Below are 17138 nucleotides of genomic sequence, written 5' to 3'. Positions count from 1 at the left end.
TTTTTTTGGAATGACTTCCTTGACATGTGCCGCCCCAACAGCTTTGAACACGTTTGCAGGCCGCTCATGTCAGTTGAACCCCACGCTCCCCGATGAGATAGACACCTTCGGGAGCCCCTTTTTGGAAACTGAGTCTCTCTTTTGCACAGAGGTAGAGAGGCTAAGTGGTTTTCCCAGGGTTACCGAGGCTGTTAGGAGCAGAGGCAGGGCTCAGGCAGAGGCCCGTGGCCTCCCACGCCTGGCCTGGTTTAGCCGGATTTGGCTCGTGCTCAGGGGAACGCGTGCTCTTCAGAGAGCAGCTCTGCCAGTGGGATACTGAAGGCCAGGGAAGCCCGGTGCAAACTTCTGGACCTCTCTCTGCTGGCCAGAGGTCTGACGCTTCATCCGCACAGCCTGGGGAGCCTGGCAAAGGGGTCAGTGAAGAAAGCTTGGAACCTGTGGGCTTGGGGCTCTTCCTCACCGCACTCTGTCAACCATGATGGGCAGTAATCGGGACTGCCTGTGTCCCAGATTGCCACCGGGCGTGTCACAGAGATGAAGTGCCTCTCTGCTCGGTCCTTAGTTTGCTTTCTGGAAGCCCAAACTGCTGGAAATGTAGAAACGTCACTGGTGAGATCTACTTGGTCGGGGCAGAAAATTCAGAATTGGGAGCAATCGCAGAAAGAATTGTTGCTGTCAGCTCGATGCCGGGAAGTGGGCTGTGGACGGGCGGGGATGGTGGAAGGAAAAAAGCGAGGGCATCCCCAAAGGCCCTGCGGCAGCCTGAGCGCTGGAGGGGGTCCACATCTTCCCAAGGCAACCGCGTGCTGATGTGCGCCCCCCCCCACCCCCACTGCCGTGTGCTGGCGGGGAGCAGGGAGACGTCACTCAGGTGACTTTCAGCACCCCCGAACTCTCAGCCCTCGAGGTGCTGTGCCGGGCCCTGGGCACGGAGCTGAAGCAGTAAGGGCCCTGCTCCCTAGAAGCTGGGTCTAGCTGTGTCGACAAAACCTGGATGTGAAGAGCACAGTGTGAAATACAATGTCAGATGTTTCACAGAAGAGATTCTGACAAGGTCCTTGGGCATCCGGGGCTGGGGGAACCAGGATTTCTTCATGGCGGAGGAGGCTTAGACTGATAGGTAAGATTTGGATAAGCGGAGAATGAGAACATTCCTGAAGGAAAGAGCCACATGGACAGAGACAAGAACGAGGCTTTGTGGCAAGGAGTCTATCTGTTAAAGGCTCCTCAAACTCAGCAATGGACAGCCCAGCAATTTCGATGCCGTTCAGCCATCTCTGGAGTTTAACTTCTGCCCCCGGTTGGCTGGTAGCTAATAGTTTCTGCAGATTCTGGGGCCTTGTGGCTACTTGGTTCCCAGCTTGTTAGTTTCCCCAGAAACAATTCTGCCAGGGGTGCTCTCCAGAGCACTGGGTCCTGTCACCTCCTGCTGGGATCCCCTGCAGCGGAGTTGTAGCACACGGCGTCTCCCCCATAGTTAGCGCGCTGTGCCCGTATCCCCCCTTCTTGTTACTGTGTTTGTGCACACTGGCTCCCTGTGTGATTTCCTCCCAGCAGCCAGCACCTGCGCTATGTTGAGTCTTCCCTCGGGCTACAGGTCCCCTTGGCCAGTGCCCGTGAAGAGCCAAACATGTGCTCCCAACCCAGGGTCAGCCCTTGACCAACTGTTGAGAGATGCGGGGTATGAACACTCCATCTTCCTTGTCCCTGAGGTGTGCCTAACCGGTCTCCAGAGCCCCCTGCAAGTTTGAGCCCAATTTCACTCTGTGGGACCTTGCTTGATGTCATACTTTGCTTGGCATGTTTTCCTTTTTTTTTTTTTAATGTTTATTTATTTTTGAGAGAGAGAGAGAGAGAGAGCAGGCAAGGGAGGGGCAGAGAGAGAGGGAGACAGAGAATCTGAAGCAGGCTCCATGCTCTAAGTGCAGAGTTCGACTTGGGGCTCGAACCCACAAACTATGAGATCAAGACCTGAGCCCACTGAGCCACTCAGGTGCCCCGGCATTTTTTTCCTTTCTTGATCCTACTTCTCTTTTACCTCCCCAGGTTTTTCTCAGAAGCATTTCCTAACTACTTTCATCTGAATTCTCATATCAAGGTCTGCCTTTGCAGAACCCAATTAGACATATTGTCTAGTATGGAAGGCAAAATCATGGCTCCTCAAAAGGTGTCCACCCCTAACCCCTAGAACTAATGAATATGGCAAAGGGATTTGTGTAGCTAAGATTAAGACAGAGATAATATTAGATTATCTGGGTAGACCCACTCTAGTTACATGAGCCTTTAAAAACAGAGAACGTTCGCTGGCCGGCGTCAGAAACGTAGCAGAAGTAATCGAATGCATTCCAAGCATGAGGAGGATGCAACACTCCCTTGCCTCTGAGATGTAGGGGCGGCGGACAGGACCTGAGTGTGGCCTCTAAGAGCTAAGGGTGGCCCCCCACATGAACACCAGCAAGGTAATAAGACCTCAGTCTTACAGCTGCAAGGAACTGGAGTCTGCAAAAATCTGGATGAATTCGGAAGCAGATTCTTCCAGAGCCTGCCAACTCGAGCCCACCAGCCGTCACTCTGAGTTCTGCCTTATGAAACCCAGAGCATAGAGAACCCAGCTAAGCCAACTCATACTTCTGACCTACAGAACTTTGAGATAACACACTTGTGTTCTTTCTTAAGCTGCTGAGTTCGTGGTAATTTGTTGAAACAGCAACGGAAACTAATATACTAAGATTTCCCCTAAAAAGTATACACACTCTTTGCATGTTCTCATGGTCATTTGCACCGGTAGCGTCATGGGTTGTCCTCTTCATGGGAAGACTTCAAATCCAGATACTGATACACGGATTTATGATGTTGGTTGACCGTTCTCAGGTCGCTCCTTTTGTCCCTTCACTGACCTCAGTCTGGTTGCACTGGGGCAATCCTTTATTCCCTCTGTTTAACTCCCACACGGATTTTATCAGTGAGGAATGGTTGAACGCTTCCGGCAGGCTCTGACTCGGGGCCCCATGTGTGTTCGCTAAGTATTGATTTGCGCAAATGAGTGTGTAACTCAGGAATTTGCGTGTCATCTTTGCACAGGGGCCATGATAACCTTCTCTGCATCCTTTTGATTTTAGTATATGTGCTGCCTGAAGCAAGCTCTGAATGTGAAAGTCAGATATCAGTGGTAAAATTTCCTGTGCTGCCCGAGGCAGCCATTTTGCTCCTGTCTATACCGAGCCTCTTAAGATGTTTGTCTCCTCTGCTAAAGGTCTGAAGCCATGGAGGGGCCACTTTGTGTAGTTTTTGGAATTCCACTCAAAAATTCCCATTGAACATATCAATCCTCCCAAGTCCTGCTGCCTGGCTGTCATATGGAAAGCAGTTCTGTCCCCCTGCACATAAATAGAACCTGCCCTTTGAGGCTCCTCTCAGTCAAATTTTATCGCGTAAGTGTATTTAGAGACTATATTTATAACTTCACTCTTTCTCTCAGGTTTATGGAAAGACTCTTGGCTGAACAAATATAGCACAGGTTCTGGATGTGCTCTGGTGAAAACACTCACTCCAACGTGCGGCACATAATCAAGTCCAGGATGTAAAGCACAATAGATTCTTCTTCAGCTATAGGACCAGAATATCTCTCTATGGAGCTTCTCATCACGTGTCCTGGGTGGGGTGTTACCCTGTCTCCCCGGGTTTTTGCCTGAATTATTTTTCTACCAACTCAGGGGCAAGCCTTAGGTCCCTAGATGCCTGTGGACCTGCTATCTCTTCTCCATGCCCTTGGGTGACCAAGCCTTCCTCACTCTGGGAAAGAAACAGCCATCGCCTTGTGCCAGAGAAACTCACCAAGATGCATCTTCTAGATTAAACTATATTGGAGAGCCTTTTGATGGCAGACTTGCCCAGTGGGGAAAGGGATGTCCGGAGACTTCGGGAAAATTCCACTAGGACTATTCAACCCAACAAATCTAGTTTCATTCTTTTGTGGTGACTTGAGAGGGGGCCTTCCTCTGGGAGGCTGGGTCATGTGACTTTCTGTGACAAGTATGTCCCTGTCCTTGAATCCTTCCAAGTCAATGCTGGTGTTGCCTGCAGCCCTTCCCTCTGGACCTTCCCCTTGTCTCTTTAACTCTTTTCTCATCTACCAGAAGACTCACATTCATATTGAAGCATCTTTCCCCTTTCCCCTCTGTGTCGTTGTTGAAGCACACCTGCCCTTTTACCAGTTATGGGATGTTGTTTTTGGTCTTCCTTCTAACACGAACTCATCCAAGCATTCATGCTCTGTATTCTCCTTCTGTAATATTTTTATCAACGTGCAGCTGTGCACTCGTGCTGTAGCCTCAAGGATTCTTCACCTCTCAGAGCCTTCCAGGCATCACTGCTCTGTGAGTCAGGAGCTTTTTCCACCCCAGTGTCTGGTTCTCTGATGATCTGGGATGAATGAAGGGTGATGGAAATGATAATCTGAGTCACATGGCTTGCGGTGCTCTTTCCCTCTCTGTCCCCACCTCCAGAGACGTGCCTCTGGCTGTGAACATGCTCTAGGCCTCTGGTGATGGTGGGTGGTATTAAGGGGACACAAAGTCCTCCCCAAAGAGGCTTCACGTGGTGGCACTCTTCCCCTTCACTGATCCTCGGCTTCTTCATCTGCGCTCATTTTATCAGCACCCTGAGAATGGATTCATCTCTCAAGCAGGTTTCACATTAATAAAGCTCACGAACGGGACCGAAGTTGAAAATAAACAGGCCAGATTAATAGTTGACGAGAACCATCTCAAGAAGTAGAATATTTCACGTCCAGCTGAGAAGCATGCTATTTCCCTGGAGAAGAGTTACCCCAAAGCTAAACCATAACCAGAGCCCCAAATCTGATTTGCAGTGAGAAACCCCTACTGTGGAGAGAAAATTCTGAAGCCCAAGGGAGCCTATAAATTCCCCATGGGCGGTCTTGTGCAGGGAGCCAAGTAATTCTACGGTCGACTGGTAAGGGTAGAAGCAAAACAAAGGGAGTCAAAAAAAAAAAAGAAATGTGGGGCGCCTGGGTGGCGCAGTCGGTTAAGTGTCCGACTTCAGCCAGGTCACGATCTCGCGGTCCGTGAGTTCGAGCCCCGCGTCGGGCTCTGGGCTGATGGCTCGGAGCCTGGAGCCTGTTTCCGATTCTGTGTCTCCCTCTCTCTCTGCCCCTCCTCCGTTCATGCTCTGTCTCTCTCTGTCCCAAAAATAAATAAACGTTGAAAAAAAAATTAAAAACAAACAACAAAAAAAGAAATGTTCAATGCCATTAAGGACACCAGAGCGGGATGCCTTCTTCTTATGGTGGGGAGAGTCTCATAGTGGCCATCCAAGAATACTCAGAGTCTGTTAGCCATGATTTACCAAGTCTACATCCATCATTAGAGTAGAGATGTCTTCACCCCCCAACCCTAATGCTCTAGGTCTACTACGTGTGAACCTCTCTCCGCTGGATCGTGGTAGCGTCTCACCATCCTTGTTTGCCTTGGTTCTCCTGTTTCTGCATGGCTAAGCAAGCCCTCTTCTAATGGAGATTCCTCCTTTAGATGCCAATACATTCGATCTGATTAGAGTGAGAACCTGCCAAATAGAGATCTGTGTTGACTCCATAGTGTAGGTTTTTTCCACTTCATCACCTACTGAATTTACAATCTGGCTTGGAGGGAAAATTTTATTTCTCTCATTCCCACGTTCTCACAACATGAACCCCAAACTTCTTTTTTTACTCCCAGATGTATGTATGTATGTATGTATGTATGTATTTAAATTTTATTTAAGTCCAAGTTAGTTAGACTCTCCAATATAGTTTAATCTAGAAGATGCATCATCCCAACAAGTGCCCTCCTTAATTCCCATCACCCATTTAGCCCATCCATCACTCAACATCCCTCCAGCAACTCTCAGTCTGTTCTCCCATATTTAGGAGTTTTTTATGATTTGCCCCCCCTCTATGTTTTTATCTTATTTTTTCCTTCCCTTCCCCTATGTGAACCCCAAACGTCTTAGAAAGCCACCAGGCTCAGAGTCCTTCTCGACCACTTCTTGCCCTGACACCTTCTAGAAGTTCTAGGCTCCATGTGGATGTACAAGGCCTCCATGGGATAAAGACACAGGAACAACACTTCGGCCACCATAAGATACAGCCCCCAGCTGGCAGACCAGCAGCTACTCTGATGTCTGAAAGCTACAGAAGACACACAGAGGGGGAAGGGAAGGAAGTTTTACTTTCTTTCAAACAACCACAACAATAAAAAACCAACAACCAGGGCTGGTACATGGGATAAAGCAGGGGCCACCTAGTGACATTTGTTTGGATATACTCCTCTGCCTTATTGTAGTGAAAACTTTTACTAGATCCTGGCAATTGACTACCCATCAACTTCTGGTTCCAGTGTAGTTGTGAGTTTCCAAATTTTGGTAGTATTTCTAGGTTGGGGAAGTCTCTATCAAGGGCTTGTAGCTTGATTTAATCATAAACAGAATTCCTGGTTCTGCGGTAGATTTTGAAGTTTGTAGCTGCAAAGTCCAAACCTAGAACTTTATAAACTTCAAGGACAAACAAAAGGCATTGTTACTGTCCTGGGTTTCTCTCTCACTTCACCTAGGAATTTGGGTGAGCTAAGCTTTGATCAAAGAGCTCTGATTGCTTTAGATTCAGCTAAAATAGGTGAAGGTAACTCCACGTGGGGAGCCATCGGAAATGTTGGTATTCATGTTGGCATTTTCTTTTTTTAATTTTTGAAACGTTTATTTATTTATTTATTTATTTATTTATTTATTTATTTTATTTTTTTTATTATATGAAATTTATTGACAAATTGGTTTCCATACAACACCCAGTGCTCATCCCAAAAGGTGCCCTCCTCAATACCCATCACCCACCCTCTCCTCCCTCCCACCCCCCATCAACCCTCAGTTTGTTCTCAGTTTTTAACAGTCTCTTATGCTTTGGCTCTCTCCCACTCTAACCTCTTTTTTTTTTTTTTTTCCTTCCCCTCCCCCATGGGTTCCTGTTAAGTTTCTCAGGATCCACATAAGAGTGAAACCATATGGTATCTGTCTTTCTCTGTATGGCTTATTTCACTTAGCATCACACTCTCCAGTTCCATCCACGTTGCTACAAAAGGCCATATTTCATTTTTTCTCATTGCCACATAGTATTCCATTGTGTATATAAACCACAATTTCTTTATCCATTCATCAGTTGATGGACATTTAGGCTCTTTCCATAATTTGGCTATTGTTGAGAGTGCTGCTATGAACATTGGGGTACAAGTGGCCCTATGCATCAGTACTCCTGTATCCCTTGGATAAATTCCTAGCAGTGCTATTGCTGGGTCATAGGGTAGGTCTATTTTTAATTTTCTGAGGAACCTCCACACTGCTTTCCAGAGCGGCTGCACCAATTTGCATTCCCACCAACAGTGTAAGAGGGTTCCCGTTTCTCCACATCCTCTCCAGCATCTAGAGTCTCCTGATTTGTTCATTTTGGCCACTCTGACTGGAGTGAGGTGATACCTGAGTGTGGTTTTGATTTGTATTTCCCTGATAAGGAGCGACGCTGAACATCTTTTCATGTGCCTGATGGCCATCCGGATGTCTTCTTTAGAGAAGTGTCTATTCATGTTTTCTGCCCATTTCTTCACTGGGTTATTTGTTTTTCGGGTGTGGAGTTTGGTGAGCTCTTTATAGATTTTGGATACTAGCCCTTTGTCCTATATGTCATTTGCAAATATCTTTTCCCATTCCGTTGGTTGCCTTTTAGTTTTGTTGGTTGTTTCCTTTGCTGTGCAGAAGCTTTTTATCTTCATAAGGTCCCAGTAATTCACTTTTGCTTTTAATTCCCTTGCCTTTGGGGATGTGTCGAGTAAGAGATTGCTACGGCTGAGGTCAGAGAGGTCTTTTCCTGCTTTCTCCTCTAAGGTTTTGATGGTTTCCTGCCTCACATTTAGGTCCTTTATCCATTTTGAGTTTATTTTTGTGAATGGTGTGAGAAAGTGGTCTAGTTTCAACCTTCTGCATGTTGCTGTCCAGTTCTCCCAGCACCATTTGTTAAAGAGGCTGTCTTTTTTCCATTGGATGTTCTTTCCTGCTTTGTCAAAGATGAGTTGGCCATACGTTTGTGGGTCTAGTTCTGGGGTTTCTATTCTATTCCATTGGTCTATGTGTCTGTTTTTGTGCCAGAAACGTTTATTTATTTTTGAGAGAGACAGAAACAGAGTGCAAGCTGGGGAGGGGCAGAGAGAGAGAGGGAGACCCATAATCTGAAGCAGGCTCCAGGCTCTGTGCTATCAGCACAGGTCCCGACTCGGGACTCGAACTCAAGAACTGTGAGATCATGACCTGAGACGAAGTCTGCCACTCAACCGACTCAGCCACCCAGACGCCTCCAAGTTGGCATTTTCTAAGAGTCTGTTGACTGCAACATCAACTTTTTTAAATTTCAGAAATAGGTCAAGTTTAAAAGGACTTTAAAACTTTCAAGACTCAGTGTCTGCCATGGGGAATGAAGACTAAAAATACTAAAAGTAAATATTTTGAGACAGTGTTCTTCATGGGGAAACTGAATCGTTTTCAAAGGAATTTCACTGTGCTCTTGGCTTTCTGTTTAGGTTCTTTCATTGACTGTGATGTGTTGGAAAGAGAATGAGCTTGGAGCTGGTCAAAACAAGTAGGAGAGCCAACCACGGGAGCTTAGACAAACTGGTTTTACTTCTCTTTGAATTTTGCTTTGCTCCACAGTGAAAATGTGGGGGATGATATGACGAGTCAAAGCATAATGTGCAAAAAGTGGTCCATAAATGTTAATTTCCTCCCTTTGCAGCATCTTTGTCTTCTTTTATTTTTAAAATAAAAATTATGTTGGGGCGCCTGGGTGGCTCGGTTGGTTGAACGTCTGACTTCGGCTCAGGTCATGATCTTGCGGTTTGTGAGTTTGAGCCCCGCATCAGGCTCTGTGCTGATGCTTCGGAGACTGGAGCCTGCTTCGGATTCTGTGTGTCCCTCTCACTTTGGCCCTTCCCCACTCGTGCTCTGTCTCTCTCTCTCTCTCTCTGCCTCTCAAAAATAAAGAAAAAACTAATAAAAAAAATTTTTTTTTAAAAATTATGTTTATGGGGGCACTGGGGTGGTTCAGTCAGTTAAGCGACCCACTGTTGATAGCAGTTCAGGTCTTGATCTCAGGATTGTGAGTTCAAGCCCCACACTGGGCTCTGCACTGGGCATGAAGTCTACTTAAAAAATAAAATAAAATAAAATAAAATAAAATAAAATAAAATAAAATATTTATATAGAATTTTTTTCTCCCCAGAGAAAAATGCATTTCGAAAATAAAAGGAAATGTGATAAAACAATCACTTTAATCCTTTGATTCTGTGAATATCATTAAAATTCACCTGTCTCAAATGGTGCACTTGGGGTGATTTGTAGTATACTCAGAATCCCAGAAAGAAGGCAAAAATTTCCTTTATTTTGAAGGTAGTTTAAAAGGAACACCCCTATCACGTGTTGACACTACTCAGGTATTTTCTGGTCTGGTAAAAAGACAATTGGTCACATGAAGCCCGACACCAAGATCCCTGTTGCCCAGGCAAGCAGCGAAATAACTGAGACGGAGACATTTGTGCCTCTGCATTATGAGGTGATTCTCCTGTTGTTCACCCACACTGGGGATGTTTCTCTCTAATCCTCTCACTCATAAGCTCTTTTTTTTAAATGTCTATTTTTATTTATTTTGAGAGAGAGAGAGACAGAATGCAAGTGGGCGAGGAAGAGAGGGAGAAAGAGAGAGAATCTCCAGCAGGCTCTACACTCAGTGCGGAGCCGAGTGCAGGGCTCAATCCCATGACTCCAGGATCATGACCAGAGCCAAAAATCAAGAGTCGACGCTGAACTGACTGAACCACCCAGGTGGCCCTCCCACATAAATTCTTAGCTGTCTTCTCATTTGAGGAGAGCCTACAGATCACTTTGGGAAATCATTTGATATTTTTTCACAGTCGAAGAAACTGAGGCACACGTGCACACAGCTTTTGTGTCTTGCCTGAAGTTGTGCAAGATAATGAGAAACCAGAAGCCAAGGCTCTGCACAGCCAGGCAGGTTCCCCCGCCCAGATGGGCTGTGCTGTGCCACCTGCAGTAACTATTTGCCTACAGTCCTGCATGAAGCTCATTAATATTAATGTTATCAACACCCAGGAATCTATTTTAAGGTGCTCTAAGGTAACAATCTGCCCACATGCATTATTTTCTTTTAGGTACTTTAATCATTTATATTATCCAGCCAATAACAATTTCATTATAAATGGATTAGTGAGCATATTAGAATCATTACTACCTGGAGTTGCCCACCTTGGGACTCTTTTATTCTGGCCTCTTTGGTAAGAGCTTCAAAACCCCTGACATCATGTCAATTAAATCAGATTAACTGAAATTGGTTGCCGGGGCGATATCACAGCTCTAGGTCACAAATGTATGTTCATTATTTATAAGCCCTTTGAATATTACTATACATTAGTAATAAAATAATCCAGCCTTGAAATCGAGGATTACTAGTCAATTTATCCTACATAAATTTATAAAGCAATATTACCTTCTAACCCAGAGATAAAGTGACTTAAAATCTACTGGTGGATATGTACAGATGTTCTTGCACCAGTTCTAATACCTCTAAGACAGAAAACACTGCAGGAATAGGGAATAAACTCCTAGTTTCCTTTCTCTTATCTACCTTCAGACAAGCATATAGAAAATATTCCCAATGGCCAGAGAATGTAAGCCAGTTCACTCCTACTTGGATTCCCAATTGGATTTGCATCTAGCAACAATGGGAAGAGAACACATTCAATGTCTACAGCCTGAAACATTTTCAATGAACCGCTGGAATGTTCCCCTACCACTTTGCCTAAAAAGATGAAATCTTCGTGCAAAGTAACAAACTGTTTGTGTGAACTGGAAAGATATGTGACTTTGGTTAAAGATATGTGTGAACTGGAAAGATATGTGACTTTGGTTAAAGATATGTGTGAACTGGAAAGGTATGTGACTTTATTTCTGAGTGACAAAATGTCAGTCATTATTTATAAATGTATGCACGCGGTAAGAAAACCTAAGTAAAAACATATGTGAAATTAAAGCTCAGTTTGAACGTTAAGATTCCCTAAAACTAAATTTTCTTTTCTTCTGTGATATAATACATATTTAAAAAAAATTTTTTTTTTCAACGTTTATTTATTTTTTGGGACAGAGAGAGACAGAGCATGAACGGGGGAGGGGCAGAGAGAGAGGGAGACACAGAATCGGAAACAGGCTCCAGGCTCTGAGCCATCAGCCCAGAGCCTGACGCGGGGCTCGAACTCACAGACCGCGAGATCGTGACCTGGCTGAAGTCGGACGCTTAACCGACTGCGCCACCCAGGCGCCCCGATATAATACATATTTAAATGAGACTTTAAATTACTATTTTCGGTTTCATGTTATTGCTGATAATCTTCCTTGTTCTAAAATCTACTTTGTCTGAAGTCTATGAATCTACTCCAGCTTTCCTTGGCTTAGTTAAAAAAAATGGTGTGTCTTTCTCCAGCCTTTTACCTTTAACCTATTTATGTCTTTATATTTAAAGTAGGTTTTCTTTAGACAGCATACAGTTGAGTTTTGCCTTTTTATCCAACCTGATCATGTCTGTCTTTCAATGGGCATATTAAACTATTCACAGTTAGAAATGATTATTGAGGGGCGCCTGGGTGGCGCAGTCGGTTAAGCGTCCGACTTCAGCCAGGTCACGATCTCGCGGTCCGTGAGTTCGAGCCCCGCGTCAGGCTCTGGGCTGATGGCTCGGAGCCTGGAGCCTGTTTCCGATTCTGTGTCTCCCTCTCTCTCTGCCCCTCCCCCGTTCATGCCCTGTCTCTCTCTGTCCCAAAAATAAATAAAAACGTTGGAAGAAAAAAAAAGAAAGAAATGATTATCGATATGGTTGGATTAAGATCTACCAGCTTGCTAGCTGTCTTCCGTTTGTTACATTTGTTTTTGTGCTTTTTCCCTCCTTTTCTGATTTTTCTGGGTTTAGCTGAACATTTTTATGATTTCTCTTTATCTCCTTTATTGGATAACGAATATTACATCTCTTTTTAAATGTTTTTGGTGGTTACTGTAGGGTTTACAGTATACATTTATAAAATATGAATCTGGTTTCAAATAATATTATACTGCTCTGCATGTAGTATAGACTCTCACATTCCTTATCCTCCCACCCATGTTGCTATGGTCTGAATGTTTGTGTTTCTCCTCCAATTCATATGTTGAAATTTTAATGTCCAATGGGGGTATTTGGAGATGGAGCTTTTGGGGGTTTCCTGAGTCATGAGGGTGAAGCCCTCATGTATTGGATTGATGTTCTTATAAAAGAGACCCACAGAGTCTCCCAGCCCTTCCTGCCTTGTGAGGGCACAACAGAAAGGTTGTGATATGGAGGAGAGTATTCACTCACGCATGCTGGCACCCTGATCTCAGACTTCCAGCCTCCAGAACAGTAAGAAATAATTTCTGTTCTTTACAAGCCACTCAGCCTGTGGTGTTTTGTGACAGGAGCCCAAACGGACTAAGACACATCCCTTGTGCCTTCTGTCATACCTCTTACTTTTACACATGCTAGAAACACACAATCATTGCTATAACTTTTGCTTTAAACAGATTTTAAACAGATAAGAGAAGCAATTAAAAATAAACGTTTTATTTTACCTATATTTATTCCATTTCCAATGCTCTACATTTCTTTGTGTGGATAGTAGTTTCTGGCTATATCAACTTCCTCCTGTCTGAAGAACTTGTAGAGTAAGTCTATTGACAATGAGTGCCCTTGATATTTGTCAGTCTGAGAAGGTCTTTACTTTTGAGGGATATTTTTGGTGAGTATAGAATCATGCAATGGCAGTAGTTTTTGTCAGCACTTAAAAAAAAAAGCCATGGTTTCTGATGAGAATTGGTGATCATTCTTATCCTTGTTCCTTTATAGGTGACTTGTTATTTTTGGACGGGGGGTGCTTTAAAGATTTTGTCTTTGTCTTTGGTTTTCAGAAGTTTGACTATGATATGCTTATGTGTGTTTTCTTTTTTTCCTTTTTCCTTTTGTGCATAGATTTATCCTGCTTGGTGTTCTCTGAACTTCTTGGATCTGTGGTTTGGTATCTGTCACTAGACACTTGCCCCTTAAGACTGGGAGCAAAGCAAGAATGCCTCTTCTTACCTTTGCACTAGGAGACCTAGCTAGATCATCAAGGCGGGGGGAAAACAAAGCATACAGATTGGAAAGAAAGAATAAAAATGTTCTTCTTTGCAGATGACATAATTGCCTTTGTAGAAAATCTTGTAGAAAAAAAGTCCTAGAACATAAGTGAGTTTAGTAAGTTTGCAGGATACAAAGACAACACACAAAAATCAACTGTATTTCTATATACTGACAATGAGCAATTGAAAAGTGAAATTGTAAAAAATGATACCATTTATAATGGTTCCAAAAAATGAAGTGCATAGCTACAAATCTAACAACAGCTCTGTGTTGTGATAAGTATAAGATCTCTGTGTTGAAACTTATAAAACGCTGAAGAAAGAAATCAAAGAAGACCTAAATAAATGGAGAGATACATTGTAACGATGATTTGGAAGGCTCAACATAGTAAAGATGTCAATTCCCCCAAATTGGTGTACAGATTTAATGGAATTTAAATAAAAATTCAAGTAGGAGTTTTTGAGATATAGACAAGCTGCTTCTAAAATGTGTTTGCAAAGCCAAAGGAAGTAAAATAGCCAAAATAACTTGGAAAAGTAAAATGATGTTGGAGGAATTACAAATACCCAATTTTAAGGGTTAATATAAAGCTACTCTAATCAAAATAGTACACAATTGGCAAAGCTATAGGCACAAATATCCACTGGACAGAACAGAGTCTAGAAATATGCCCGAACATATGTGGTCAGTTGAGTTTTGACAACAGGGCAAAGACATTTCAATGGAGTCATATTATACTTTTTAACAGACGGCACTGGAAAAACCGGACATCACATGCGAATTAATCTTGACCTAAACTCCACGCTTAACATGTGTCACAGATCTAAATGGGAAATATGAAACTATCAATCTTTCAGAATAAAACACAGGACAAAGTCTTCATGAGCTGGGATAAAGCAAAGAGTTCTTAGACTTGATCCATTTTTAAAGATATTTTTAAATTTTAATTCCAGAATAGTTAACACACAGTGTTATATTAGTTTCAGGTGTACAATATATAGTGATTCAACAATTCTATCTATCACCCGGTGCTCATCACAAGTGCACTCCTTAATCCCCATAGACATGATCCATTCTTAAAAACTGATAAATCTGACATCATTTAAAAAAAAAAAAAAGTGTTCTGTGAAAGACACTTAAAAGAATGGAAAAGACTGATAGCGCTAAATGCCGGCCAGGATGTGCCACACCTACAACATTCACACCTCATAGTGGGAGTAAAAAAATGGTGTAACCGTTGGAAAATAGTTTTAGAGTATCATAAAGTTAACTATGCCCTTACCATACGACCCAGCAACTCCTTGCCTCGGTGTTTCCCAGGAGAATTGAAAACATACATCCCCAAAAATGAACATACAAGAATGTTCGTAGCTACCTTGGCTGTGGTAGACAAAACCTTAAACCAACCCAAATACCTACCAGTAGTACAATGAATAAGCACATGGCTCCATGTACCTGATGTTTATTTATTTTTATTTATCTTTAAAATTTTTCGTGTTTATTTTTGAGAGAGAGAGAGAGAGAGAAAGAGAGAGAGAGAGACAGAGTGTGAGTGGGGGAGGGGCAGAGAGAGAGGGAGACAGAATCCGAAGCAGGCTCCAGGCTCTGAGCTGACAGCACAGAGCCCGACGAGGGGCTTGAACCCACGGACCGTGAGATCATGACTTGAGCTGAAGTCCAGTGCTTAACTGACTGAGCCACCCAGGTACCCCACCTGATGTGTAAAAACAGGTAAAGCTAATCTATTGGGACAGAACATTGGTTGGTTGTGATGGGTGGGAAATGACCAGAAGGAAGCACATGGAAACTATCTAGGATGACAGACATGTCCTATATCCAGAGCAGCTTGGCAGTGCTTCCAAAGACGGTCTTAACAGTCCTTCCTACTCCATATGTTCTTTTGTAGTGTGACTTCACCACTCTTCCACCATAAGTCTTCTCTTCATTGGATGTGGTCCAGTCCAATGACCTTTTCTGACCAACCAACGAGGAAGTGATGGTGGCCTTTGTTTCCTAGGTTTCAAGGAGATTTGGCTGATAAAACTGAAGCCATCAGATCCTTTTCATAATCACTGAACTTTATTTTTCACCACATGCTATTTCGGTTTGTAAGACTTGGACTGAATGAGTTGCGGAAAATAAAACGTGTTACTGTGCTCACGGCTTAGTTTCTGAACAGGAAGAAGAGTGAAAATTCGCCTTACTGAGTGAAACTGTCACAGATAAGGACCGAAGAAAGGGGTTACCGATTAGGGTAACTTTCACATAACTTTCAAGGCTGGGCCCTAAGGGAGCATCGCTCTAGTCTTGGCTTCTTGGAATGCTTCTTGGAGCCCAGCTGCCTAGGCAGTCACCCGAAAAGGCCCACGTCAGAGAGAGCTGAGGCCTAGGTCTGTAGTCTCAGCTGGTAGTGGGTCCCAATTGCCAGCCTATTTGGACCTTCCAGCCATCCCAGTCACCAGCTGCCACCACGTGAAGCAGAACTCCACGGTCAACCCATTGAATCTTGAGAAATAATAAATTGTTCTTAGGTACTCAGTTTTGGAGCACTTTGTTCTGCAGCAGTAAATAACCAAAGCTTCTGGGCTACTAGTCACAGGGCACATACCTTTGGCAAAACTCATGATTGTATGCTTACATTCTCAGCATTTTACTGCACATTAACTTGACCTCAAGAAGAAAAAAACAACAACTTACAAGCAAAAGTAAAACATAAGCCTCCTAACTCATCACGAAAAACCAATGCCAGTCATCATAAGAAATTCAAAGCCAATGTAAGTAAAGTCAGGATCTAGAAAGGGATGCTGTATGATTTAAAATTGCTTTCAAGATTTTAGCTAATTCATGTGCAAGAAATTATAATAGGCAAGTTTTGGAAAAGAAGAGAAAAAACGATTTTACGTGCCTGTGTGAAAATTGCTAGAAACATCCGGGGAATCTATTTGACAATATGAGAATTAATAAAAAATATAGTGAGGTGAGTGGATTGGTTGGCGATATACAAGTGCTAGCAGCTTTCTTTACACAAACAACACTAAGTTAGAAACAGAAATGAAAAGATACCCAATTCTCAGTAGCAACAAAAATACCATAGCTACCAAAACCAAATGGAGAAAGCTATAAAACATCATTGAAAATAAGATAAAATGTAAGATTAGGGGGTGTCTGGGTGGCTCAGTCAAGAAAGTCAGACTCTTGGCTTCGGCTCAGGTCACGATCGCGCAGTTTCGTTAAGTTTTAGCTCCTCGTCGGACTCTGTGCTGACAGTGCAGAGCCTGCTTGGGATTCTCTCTCCCTGTCTCTCTGCCCCTCCCCCACTCACACCGTCTCTGTTTCTCTCAGAATAAATACATAAACCGGAAAAACGATGAGAGATGCTAGATGCCTGGCTGGGAAAATATATATGAAAGTACTAATCTTTCCAAACTATACGTGTACACAAAAAGGCACAACACGATTCCAGTAAGAATCCCAACCATTTTTAATTAACTGGTTCGAATCGCTTGACCATTCACAAGGAAGAAGAGCAAAGATACTTTTGAGAAGTAAAATGATGATTGCATGTGTGCTTTATCAGCCATTACAATTTACTGTATAAACCTTATTGAAACTGATATAATAGTAAACCTAGGAGTCTGTAGGGGTAGAGCAGAATCCATATACAAATCTGAGAATGCATGAGAACCGATTTACAGCCAAGTTGGCCTTTCATTTCTGGTGTTTATTTAATATTCAATGCTGGCCTAAGTTGTTTTTTATCAGAAAGGATGCAATCTTAGGATTCCCAATCTCCACGTACATTAAAGTATATTCTTGACAGGTGCAAATGGAGGTATTTTAGACTGGGAAGCTT

The 17138-nt window shown here is 43.2% G+C and overlaps 1 non-coding gene across 1 annotated transcript; it reads right to left on the bottom strand.

Moving 5' to 3' along the window:
- Positions 1-3036: 3036 nt before the first annotated feature.
- Positions 3037-3140, bottom strand: LOC111556401. The gene has a single exon (XR_002735886.1). It is a non-coding gene; the product is annotated as a U6 spliceosomal RNA (small nuclear RNA).
- Between the last annotated feature and the right edge of the window lie 13998 nt (positions 3141-17138).

The sequence above is a fragment of the Felis catus genome, chromosome C2, assembly GCF_018350175.1.
Source record: "Felis catus isolate Fca126 chromosome C2, F.catus_Fca126_mat1.0, whole genome shotgun sequence".
Classification (NCBI taxonomy): Eukaryota; Metazoa; Chordata; class Mammalia; order Carnivora; family Felidae; genus Felis; species Felis catus.
Note: the sequence above shows the minus strand (reverse complement) of the source record. Positions and strands in the feature narration are given on the sequence as shown.